This window comes from Sinohyriopsis cumingii, chromosome 1 (genome assembly GCF_028554795.1).
Source record: "Sinohyriopsis cumingii isolate HCF-2022 chromosome 1, ASM2855479v2, whole genome shotgun sequence".
NCBI lineage: Eukaryota > Metazoa > Mollusca > Bivalvia > Unionida > Unionidae > Sinohyriopsis > Sinohyriopsis cumingii.
The window spans coordinates 118408511-118421372 of NC_142961.1; the positions used below are offsets into that span (position 1 = coordinate 118408511).

General features: G+C 36.3%; 1 protein-coding gene across 2 annotated transcripts in view; it reads left to right on the forward strand.

Annotated features, from left to right (window-relative positions):
• Positions 1–12862, forward strand: part of LOC149807729 (R-spondin-2-like) — a 104928-nt gene that overhangs the window by 51354 nt on the left and 40712 nt on the right. The gene's annotated exons all lie outside the window — the stretch shown is intronic.

The window sequence follows — 12862 nt, forward strand, 5'->3', positions numbered from 1 at the left end:
AGAAGCATGGGATATACAGATTACTGTATTATCTTTGTATTATGCGCACTTATTTGCTAATAGCTTTGACCCATATCGACTGTTACAGAACGCAGCTGCAGATCAGGTTCTCTGTTCTACAAATGATTTAGAGCGTTCACTGTATACATCGACCTGCCCTGATTAGCATATGATACTGTGGCAGAGGTTGCTTCCAGTTGATTTAAAATATAATTAATTTAAATGCCTTGGACATTCTTAAAATCTTGAAAGAAATCCTGAAAGAAAGAAATCCTGAAAGAAAGAAATCCTGAAAGAAAGAAATCTTGAAAGAAAGAAATCCTGAAAGAAAGAAATCTTGAGGGAAAGAAATCGTGAAAGAAAGAAATCTTGAAAGAAAGAAACAAAGAAAGAAAGAAAGAAAGAAAGAAAGAAGGAAATTAACTGTGCCAGTTAAAGACTTGGGCTAATTTCTACGACCGATGACTATGAATTGCGACAAATTAATCCCCTTTCTAAAACCAACAATGCTCTTACACATTTAAGTTGCGGTATGATAAACATATCGATCGACTGATCAATAAATTAATAATCAGTCAGTTGGCCAATCAACGAATCCATCAACCAAACAACCAACTAATCAATAATGTAATACATCAATCAGTCAGTCAATCTGCGAGTCAGTGAGTTAGTAGGTCAGTCAAACAACCATTGAGTCAAAGAGAGAGTTAGTTTCTTGGTTACTTATTCCGGGAACATTTTTATCGCTAGAATAAATAATACACGAATAAAACTGGATGACTTAAAATTCGCAGCCAACAAAGTTGTACGCCGTTACGGATTTTGAAGTTCGTATACAGTTTAAGGCAGGATAATCACTCGTCCTTTATGTTACACATAGATCTGATAAAGAATTTATTTTAAATGTCTTCTTCACTTCTCTAATACTTTCAATAATTTTACCAGCCATTTTTTTCGTATTCAATTCCAATAATCCGTCTTCACTTTCATTATCGGTATGAAATGGAGATATTGCACGACAAGTATTATACAGACGAGTTTTCGTAATTGATTACAGACCAGCAGACTCTACCTTTTGAAAAAAATAATTACAATTTTACATGGTAGCTTATATTTTCTTTCACACTCATCCGTCAGTATTGCCTCGCGTCAAGGTGATTTGAATTGCGGTGTCTACGATACGACAGTTGGTAATTATCTCACCTTTTTTAACATGAGACAGGTAATAAAATCTTCACGTACATGATTGGAATTGCCATTCTGGTTTAATGGGCTGTCTGTCATTCAAAGGTCATCAATATTTTCCTTGAGGAGATTCGCAGACATTGCGATTCTCTTGATTGCCGCGGTTTAATCACACAAGTTGTAAATTCTCGTCTGGTGGATAAATCATATTCCAAATGGCCAGTCGACAAAGTAATAAAGCTGTTTAAAGGGTAGGATTTCAAGAAATATAATTTGTGCTTGAACGGAATGTAATGTCTGGCGTAACATATGAATGGGAATGATCTGATTTATTCATCGTTTATTACTATAGTTCTTTTTACGCTCTTATGATCGAAGGTTCTTCAAGTTCAATCTCTGAATAATGCATCCTGTCCCCTGCCAAAAACAGAACTATAGAATAGTCTTGCATATGAGCAAAATAAATTAGTTTAAGGAGGAAAGTTCCCTATTACAAGTTTCCTTTTACAAAGGAAGCGGTGCTGAAGTTAGAATGAAAACGTATATGGTCTGTCTGTAAGGCTGAGTAATTGATAAAAAAATTAAATATCCAGAAAATCAATTAAAATAGAGCATTTTGATCGCAAAAACATAGTATCCCCATTAAAGACGATGAAATATCTACTTGTGTGCAAGGTGAGCATTTCATTGGTTTATTTTCAAATATATTTCCATGTTATGAATTTGGTATGATCCATCCACCTGTTGATTAGTTATATACTTGACATTTGATTTGTTTTTGTTTTGTTGGGTTTAGCTGCAGAGAGAGGGTGTATCTGCATCTGAGATTTAAGGACCGAAAAGGAGGACGTGACCTCAAACATTCCGTCTCCGCATCAAGCCAGAGTTGGCGAACATAGTAAAAACATTGGTAAATTAACCGGAATCTTTGGTCTCACTGGACAGTTTATCTGGTGAAGTTTCATCCGACAATGACCAATTACAGAAAAATGAGAATAATTTTACACTGAAGATACAAATAAAAACAAACTAATGATTTTTGTAGAAAGCATACATGTGAGATTTTGACTGCAGTAATCAGGTTAATTCCTGATGCAACTGGTGGTTTTTATACTGAACCAACACTGCCACCAACCCCTAAATTTTACATTCATTTTTGACAAGAAATAGCTATTTTGAATATTTTTCTGTGAAAGGCAGGTAAAGGAATCAGTATGTGCCTTATGCATGAATAAAGTTCACTAGTACTATAACACATTAGCATACTTTTCATCATCCCTCAACCATCTAGATTTTTAGATATTTACCTCTGTAGCAGACACACATAAATACGTAAGCCAAGTCGACAGCTCATTTGCAGCCCAAGTTACGCATTTGATCTCCAATGCAAATCTAACTGTGACAGGCAGTTACCAACAAGCCAACCTATTTCCAAGCCTAACTCAAAGTAAGTCTACATCACATTATAGATTTAGGTTATGTGTGAATTTGTAAATGCTAGGCTTGTGATAATTAGGTTCATGCCTTGTACCTTAAAAGTTAGGGGGGTGTCAAAATACGAAACTATCCAGTGAGACCTTTGCAAATGAGCAAGCCTCTCAAGTTAGCAGCTTCTGACTAGTTGTATGACCGCGACAATGTAATGATACAATTACAGATTTCTGCTTCAGTATCTGTTTTGCAGGTCTATCGCAACAGGTCCCCTCAACCCCAACCCCCGAACAAACTGCAAATTTGAATTTTCAGAAAAAGGCAGGTGTTGTTCATAAGGCATCAAAGTTGCAATGGAAAGATTGTCCACTTTTCGGCTTAAGTTTTAACTGCTCAACTCTTTGATACACAACGTCGTGTTATTATACGTTTACATGAATTCATATAAGAAAAATTACACTTTTAAACAGCAGACTAAAGCTATGAAATCAACTGGTATTCACATTATAAAGAACATTAGAGAATAAATTTGTTAAAAAATGCCATAATTTCCTCCGAAATTTGCAAAGTGACAGTTTTTCCAAAAATCCGAAAAAGCAACAAGATGTTGCAGCCTGTCAAAATAATATATATGCGAGGAAAATTTAATTCTGTCAAGTGATTAAAAAATCCTTGTCATTGTTCTATTAAAACTTTATTAATGCTTCATTAATCGAATAAAAATACTTCTTAACTTTTCTCATTTTCTTTTTAAGTTGTTTGCTTTTACATTTAATCATTTGCTATGGCTTGATGACAAAACACTCATATTACACAATACAACCATTTTCTTTCTAAATATTTAAAGTGCATTTGCAGGTTTCCCAGGTTTAGTGACCAAATGTATATGCAGTTGCAGTTGTGGGGTTTAACGCCATTTTTCAGCACACGATAGGCTATGCATGGCGGCCAGTATTAATGATGGAGGAAGAACCCGGAAAACCCCGGGAAGAACCACCGACCCACGAGAAGCTACTGGCAAGCTTTCTCACATACCCACAGCGGCCGAATTATATGCTCGAACCCACGCAGACAGAGGTGAGATGGTAGTGACCCGTAACGGAGAGCGCTTTAGACCACTCGGCCACTCAGGGCCCCCAAATGTATATGCACGAATGAGCATTGGCGTCAGTTAAAGAGGTATATACAGGCCTCTCATGGATAACAAATCCACGTAATGAGCAGCAGAAAAACGGTACAAATTATCATAAAAAAGAATTCAGATGTATCTAGTGCACGAGTCGTTATCTCTCTATATATAATTTGCAACCTACCTACCTACCCACCCACCCACGTACGTACGTACATACATACATACATGCATGCATGCATACATAGATACATACATACGTACGTACATACATACAGTTTAAAGTGATGTCTAGCACTGGGGCATCATGCCGTAGACATGTAGCATGATGTCCCACCCAGTCACATTATCCAGACACAAGGCCGACCAGTCCTAACACTAGCCTCTTAATGCTGAGTGCTAAGCGAGGCAGCTGATAGTACCATTTCTGTAAGTCTTTGGTATGACTCGGCCGGGGATCGAACACACGAGCTCCCGCATCCGAGGCGGACGCTCTAACCACTAGGCCACCGGACCGGTCGAGGGTATATGGTGAAGTTGTGCGTATCTGCTAATTGCACAACAGAAAAAATGTTAAAACACTTCAGTTATACTTTCATACACTTTCTTTATACATGTGTGTGTTCTTAGCGAAACAACGAGATGTCTAAAGCAGACAGCTAATTCAAATAACCGATCTCGTATCTCGAGAAATGAACTTGAAATACTCCAAAGTACACTAACTTTATCACTTACTGAAACAGTAAAAATCAATTTACCAAAATAGTCAATACTAACTTCTGAAAGTGCAATGAACGAATTATAAAATACCGGAAAAAACAAACATACGTTATCCAATTTACCCCTGATGTCCAGAAACAAATATGCGCAGCTCGTGCCCCTTTTGAGGGGTTCACAAATGAAGTAACGATGTATAGATGCATGCATTATAACCCAAATTGCATCCAATGACCATACATCCAAATAAAGGGAAATAAAACTTATTTTATCAATACCTTACATCTGTAAGTAATATAATTATTACATTTTTGTATGTTAAAGCATGATCTCGCTGCACATTCAAAGTCATTCTTTAGAGCACGATCACAATACCAAACGCGCGGGATATTACATGAAGAGTCTTGTGAAGGAAACACAATTTTTAGCATGGTATGGTATGTTTTTTTTTGCGTGGAATAAAGACAACTTTGTCTCAGAAAACAGTACATCGGACCTCAATCGCATCCTTGACCTGTCTGTTACTTAAAGTGGGTTAGAAATCTAAGTAATTATTAAACACCGATTGGAATGTTAATTACGTCTTATTTTTGTAATTTATCAAACCCTAAATTCTTGAGCTTTTCCACAGTTATTTCAATGTTTGTCACCTTTCTGCTTGACGTAATGAAAGAAGTAACTTGAACATGTTCAACATGAAGGTATATACATTTAAGACGGAAATTACTTGATGTAATATTTGTTCGGGTTGCATTCGAAATACACTCCACAAGCCTTGTATATAATGTACTGCACGCGTATGCTGAGGACATATCGCGTTGTCCTTGTGACAAACTTCGAACGCGACTAAGCCATACAGCTGCAGAGCAGAGCGACACTACTTTGGTGACAACAGCGACAGAATCATTTTGGTTCCGCTCTATAGTTCTGAAAAATACTTTGAGAAAATAAATTCCCAGGTTTTCCTCACCGGTTAGCCTGGCTATTTTTTTATTAAAAAAAGACCTTTCATATGTCAGGTATTGATAAAATAACTTTTATTTCCCTTTATTTTGTTGTATGATCATTGGATGCAATTTGGGTTATAAAGCTTTCATCTGTACATCGTTACTTCATTTGTGAACCCCTCAAAAGGGGACGAGCTCCGCATTTTCGTTTCTGGACATCAGGGGTAAATTGGATAACGTATGTTTGTTTTTCCGGTATTTTATAATTCGTTCATTGCACTTTCAGAAGTTAGTATTGACTATTCTGGTAAATTGATTTTTCCTGTTTCAATAAATGTTAAAGTTAGTGTACTTTAGAGTATTTCAAGTTCATTTCTCGAGATACGAGATCGGTTATTTGAATTAGCTGTCTGCTTTAGACATCTCGGAAAGTGTATAAAAGTATAACTGAAGTGTTTTAACATTTTTTCTGTTGTGCAATTAGCAGATACACACAACTTCACCATATACCCTCGACCGGTCCGGTGGCCTAGTGGTTAGAGCGTCTGCCTCGGATGCGGGAGGTCGTGTGTTCGATCCCCGGCCGAGTCATGCCAAAGACTTACAGAAATGGTACTATCAGCTGCCTCGCTTGGCCCTCAGCATTAAGAGGCTAGTGTTAGGACTGGTCGGCCTTGTGTCTGGATAATGTGACTGGGTGGGACATCATGCTACATGTCTGCGGCATGATGCCCCAGTGCTAGACATCACTTTAAACTGCCACACTGCAGACATCGTAGCGATGTGACTGAAAAATTGTTAAAGCTACGTTCAAAATCCAAATCACACACACACACACACACACACACACACACACACCATACACCCTCCCCGGTTTCAAAAGTACACAATAAGCGTAGAGCTTTGTAGTAGGTCAGCCACATGGCACAGAACCTCAAGGACACACACGTGTCTGTGCAAACGTTGATATTGGATCTTTACGTCAGCCTTGCTTAGCAGTTAACACATTTATCTGGTAAACAATGGCCAGTGGAAGGACTGTCTATTTAGGCCTTGTATGGATAGTTGAATCATGTCATATAATGTGGGTCAGCCAGTGGGAAATGCTCCCAACAATAGACTAAAATCTAGGTCATGCATGGACAACTCCCGTCATGACGCGGTCCGTATAATTGATTTTTAAAGCAACAAAGTAGGATGTAAATTACTAGATAAAACCAGGTCAAATGCAATATCCTGTCCGCGGGCCGTATTTTACCCACCCATGGTCTAGGAAGTATGTAGTAACATCGAACCAAAATTGTATCGAGTCTAATTTTTTTTATTTTTCTCAATTCGTAATTGGTCTTTCTTTGTCTGTAATGCTGTAAATTTCACTTGATTTGACATTGTTGTATCCAACACTTCATTCAAGTGTTTTAAATTTGATGATTAAATAGTTGCATCAGCTAAAATGTACTGGACGAGCTTTTGAAAGCGAGACTACATCTAAGCAGTTAATTTACTAGCACAGTCATTGTACCAAATATTAGTAGAACCAAGTCGTTAAACTGATTTTAATCTGGACTTTTTAAGAATAAATTTTTTAATTATATATCTTACCTGCATTAAGAACTGACAAACATGCCATTCAGTGATACAGTTTCACTCAACCCGAAATCGTGCTAAAATTATTATAACCAATCAAAATACTACATTTTGTCAGTCTGGAGTAAGATTTTTCCAGCCTGAAGTAACATTTAGCACTTGAAATACCGAGTACAGTTTCAGGACGAAGGGGTCAGGGCTTTTAGATGCTTGCTGGTATCGTACAATATTTGAAAAAGCGTTTCAGTAATTATGATGCATTCATTTAAATGACTCGTAGATGCTTGTGTATTCAGCACACGGTTCTGAATTCTCGCATACATGTAGATACTAGTTTATATATACAACACCAGAATGTTAGCGAACAGTATGACGTTTTTGTTTTACCTGTCAGTGCATATTTTGCTCTCTCCCACCGGCAGTAGATGCTAGGGAAAGGAACGTTTCTTGTGGAAGAAAATGTTTGCTGTTGGTAACTTTATCAGCCGTCTGTCTTCCTACAGGGAGGTTGCCCAGGGGCAATATACTTGCAATATCAACAAATGATACTAACTAAAACGTTGCCTCGCTTGGCGCTCAGCATTAAGAGATTTATTGTTAGGATTGGTCGGCCAGGTGTCAGGATAATGTGACTGGGTCGGACATGATGCTATATGTCTGCGGCATGTTGCCACATTGCTTGATATCACTATAAACTGCCACAATGCAGACATCGTAGCGATATGACTGAAAAATTATTAAAGCTACGTTAAAAATCCAAAACACACACACACACACACACACACGCACACTTGCGAATAGGCAGGGACTTCGCCAAGTTGTGACTTGGTGGATGGAAGAGGGGTTCTTGTGCTTAAAAGTTCAAAACTGATTAATGTCACACTTTATTCTGGATTAAGGTTGTTTCGTGCTCTGGATGCATTAGCCTTGTGAATTATTCAACTCGACAGTTTTGCATTCAAAGTATCCTGTTGATTCGGACGTGGTATAAATTCGGTCTTTATCGTTATGGAGATTATCAAACCCAATGTATTCATTTTTGGAATGGAAACTAAGTCGTATGGCAAATTAGTCTACAGAAATTGGTACAGAAACACATCGTCTTTCAAATTTTAATATGAACATGTTTAACGGTGAAGACAAATGGTATGTTTGTTTCAAAGTTGTGAATACATGGCAACATTTTAAAATTCTTTTCTTTCTGGTGAACGCTTTTGGGAAACGTTTAAAACGTGATGGCTTCCATCACTATCACCTGATCTAGATATAGCCAATCAGTTACTTGCTAGCTGAACCAAGAAAGAAACGCTCGAATTTTATATGAAGGTAAAGAGGCACACACAAGAAAGAATAAGCAGGTATACAGCAGATTGAATTATAACAAACATTGCAGTGGTTAAAACCTCATTTTTTCTTCTTCTTGTAGAACATGACTTATTTTATGTGCACATAGTAGCATTGTAATGACACATGAAGGCAGAACGAACTGTGAACAGTTTTTTCGGACCCAAGTGTTGTGTTCTCGGGATTTCAGTTGTTGATGCAGTTCTTGTGTACATCTTATATACTGCTCAAGAGCACATAAATGGAGCCCATAACTGGGTTTTCGAATCAAAAGCAGCCTGAAGCAAAGATGCTATGCACGGTCTCGTTCATACGAATTTTCTTTTCTTTTTACGTGAACCACGGAACTTGTAATATCTACCTAACTATAAGCCCCCACCTACGTCAATCCTTTATTTACCTACGGGCCTTCCCATTTACCTATATTATATGCACTATTTAGAAAATTATATCATATTATATTTTCTCCTGATCCATGGAAGTTTCTCGTGTGGCCTCATATGTATGATCTGTCCTTCCCGAAGCGTACATTCAACTAAAAGTGTCAGAAATTGATTTCATAGCTGCATTTAAACAGTTAACAACTAGTGACCCAGCTAATAATTAGTTTTGCACTCCATAGGAGAAACGTGCATTGGGTTGCACAGTCAGTAGTGATTTGTTTTTGTTTTTTTGGAATAAGGCCAACAATTCTGCTGGAATGTTTTTGAAAACGATCTTTACATAATTCCAGTCCTGGACACAAATAATAAACATATTATTCTTGAAAATTAAAATAATTACCGGACACCTGCGTGAATGTCAATATATGCTTATCCTTGATTTATTTTAAAATGTAAATGTTTTCCCTAATTACAGCCCTGACATGAATAGTACCGTACTGTTACTTGATAAAAGATACCGTTTGCTCGTTTTGACCCCGATGCATGACATGCATCGTTCAGAGTAACTATGTATGTATGTATGTATGTATGTATATATATATATATATATATATATATATATATATATATATATATATATATATATAGAGAGAGAGAGAGAGAGAGAGAGAGAGAGAGATGAAAAAATTGCATGTGTATCAGGAAGGGCAAACCTACATTTCCATTTCTCACTTTGAAATTAGGGAAATAATCTGCATTGTTGCCACGTTTCCTGCAAGTATTATTCGATCAAAGGGGTCACACGTGGCACAGGTGAGAGGAAGTATTAAAAGGAGAATATTGCTCGTAATTCTTCTTAATCCCAAAGTAGCTGCAATACCTCAAAGCATATATATATATATATATATATATATATATATATATATATATATATATATATATATATATATATATGGTAATTCATTCATGCACCATCAGGCGCTGGTATTGTCTAGTCTGGAAAAATTAATTTTTCTTATTTTAAGAACTGATGAAGATAGTATACTGTAGACTAATTCAGGTTGACTTTTTTAGCACATGGAAGCAGTCATTTTGGTTTGCTATGCGCTTTGATTATATACAGTTTTCAAAAGTACTATATCCAAAGATATTTCAGCCATAGTATATGAAAGTAACATAGAGGTATGCCAGCATTCTCTACATCTTGCATGTTGGAAATGTAAATAATTTCACCTTACACCTGTCACTCTCTGTCTGAAGTTCACAATATCTTTAGAGCGTACCCGTTAGTATTATGCTACATTTAGGATACTGATATCATTGCCCTCGTAAGCGTATTGTATGCGATCCCCTGCAGTTGATTTTTTTAAAATTACAAATCATTAGTCTAAATACCTTGCTTCATCGATAATAAACGATTCCAATATTTCTAATCACAATTATTAAATAATTCAAAGGTTTGCTCAAAAGAGTCGCAGAGCAACTTCGATAGTGTTTTACCTAAAATTCTAATGCTTGCCATTTGAATTTCTTAGGATAAGTCAAAGTCTGTAATTGCATGTACTTTACTGATATAATACGACACCCACCCACACCCAACCACAAGTGCCCACACACTCACCACTAACCCAACTTACTTGTGGCTTTTTTTCTTCAAGTACGCGTAATTGTTGAAAATATAGCGTCAGATCAACCGTTACATTTATTAATATAATTTTCAGTTGTGTTTGATTTATTGAATATTAGTTTAAAAAATCTAGTATCTTGCATTAACGAAATGTGTGAAATTCTGAATTCAATAAAAGTAAAAACTAAATGTGAAACAATCCAAATATAATGGATCTTTAATGAGCGAGGGAGAGCGAAATTAGGAATTCATGGATCAGTCCGGATATAACACTATTACTTGTGCTTATTATATATTTGCTTTTAAAGAACAACGGTTATAGTGTGACATATTCCATAAGAACATACGTAATGTGATTGGACTAAGTAATCACAAAGGTTGTGGATTCGATGTCAACAAGACAATAACAACCCCCAGACCGTCAAAGCTAGGTACAGAAAATTTGGGTCAATGATAGTCTTATAAATTAGTGTTTACGTCCCTGGGGTATTAGTACCAGGGGGTTATGGGGTGTTTTTGCATCAATTTCAAATTATCACCTGAATTTTTTGTCTCACAAGACTGACAACTGGCATGACAGATTGGCACCTTAGGTCATGCTCCGAGACTCCCCCAGCCCCCTTTCCAGGGACTCCTTCACTGTATCATAAGACAGGAATATTTGAGATCCACATCTTAATATATATAAAGCATTCAGATATGAAAATGAAATTGGCATCTAGACCTATTCTAACCCAGTTGACTTAGACACAAATTTGGTAATTGGGGTTAATCAGAGATATTTGGGGAGATGTGTTTTACAAACCCTCTTGTTACATCGAATTGATATTTGGGAGCTGTCAACATTTACAGTATGATATATTTGTGTAACTATAGTTGTTATTTGGCAAATTTTAAAAACAACTGTCAATAAAATTAAAACAAATATATCTTCAGTACCGGACAAAGACGTTGAATGTTTATATTTATTAATTTGTTTGAAAAGGAAGCAAATAATTTTTGAATGAAAAACTTGTTCCAATATAATTTTAAAACAAATATTTGATGTGTCGGGTATTTTTTAGTCTGTAAAATTGATTTCTTTTTCGTATAAAAATCTAGATCGCAATACAATGTACACATAATTTGAAATAAAGGATATACATAGATTCTTTCGAAATTCGTTTTCGATTTTGTTGTTTGTTTGTACGGCATTTTTAACACGTCACTAGCTAGATGACACTGTGAAAATGGGTTCTAAGTCCCTTATCCAATGACATACAAATGCAGCCAGGGATCGTACGGGTCCAACGTGCTTCCACCTGAGTTACCGTCATAAGATGAGATAGGTACAGCGTTCATTCATATAAGAAAGCAAATGGATTTTTATAGCAAAAATATACACCACCAAAAAAAAAAAGCGAACAGTCGTTCTAATATATCTTCTTAAATGTAAGTTCTACAGTTTTATGAAGAAGGGGTGTTGCAAATAACATTTATCTTAGCCTAGTTTGTGAAACAAAGAAAGAAAACGACGAGCCCAAAAAGGAAATAAATGAGGGCAGATAGAATTCAGGATATCCACATGTTTGAGATAGATAGAACAATTTTGTACAAATAACTTTCGTAGCTACGATATGCTCTGAGAACAACTTTGTTTTGAAAGAAAGAAAGAAGGAAAGGAATGAAGAAAGTAAGTAAGTAAGTAAGTAAGTAAGTAAGTATATTACGAGCATTAATTTACGAAACACATTTAACGACTTAGTTCAGGGTGGCCAACATCCCTGTCAAAGATTCTATCCTTATGGAAACTATCATGGCGTGAAGATAGCATTAACGTTATTAACGTCATATATGAAATGATTATATGGCTGCAAAAGTAATAATTTCAGTACCGTTGAATGACCCCTTCCCTCCATTTTCCACTATTTATAGTTTTCAACTATTTTATGTCAGATGCAGTAAAGGTTTTGGGTTCATCTTACACGTTCTACAGTCTCTGACATTTTTATTTATTTATTGCTTCATAATAAACATGTTTCGCCAGCTTTGTTTGCTGTAATGCTAAAGTTGCATTATCTTCCATAAGGCGGCCTTTATTTTATACTAGCGAATGCAGTCGGGGCATCCTTTGGTTTTTCCGTAAAGCAACATTTCAGATATGATTTTGAGGCAGCCATTTTGAATTTCATTGATAAAAACGAATATGTCACTGTATGCATGCAAACTAATGAACCGAGTCCTTAAAAACTAATATTTAGCAGTCACAGTCAGTTAATACAATTTATCTGGGGGACAACTGATAAACAAGCTAGACATACAGTAGAAGATATTTCAGTTATCACGGGTATTAATTCGTCAGCTGTTTCTCATATATTGAAGACTGATTTGAACATCAGACTATTAAAGCTGTCTTCATCTCCGCGCGATTTTCTTTTGCTTTCACTCTATCGGAAAGTGTATCACGAGAAGACACGGTAGCTCATTCGCTTAGACGTAGCGACACGTGAAAGAAAGAGTCTGGTTAGATTCC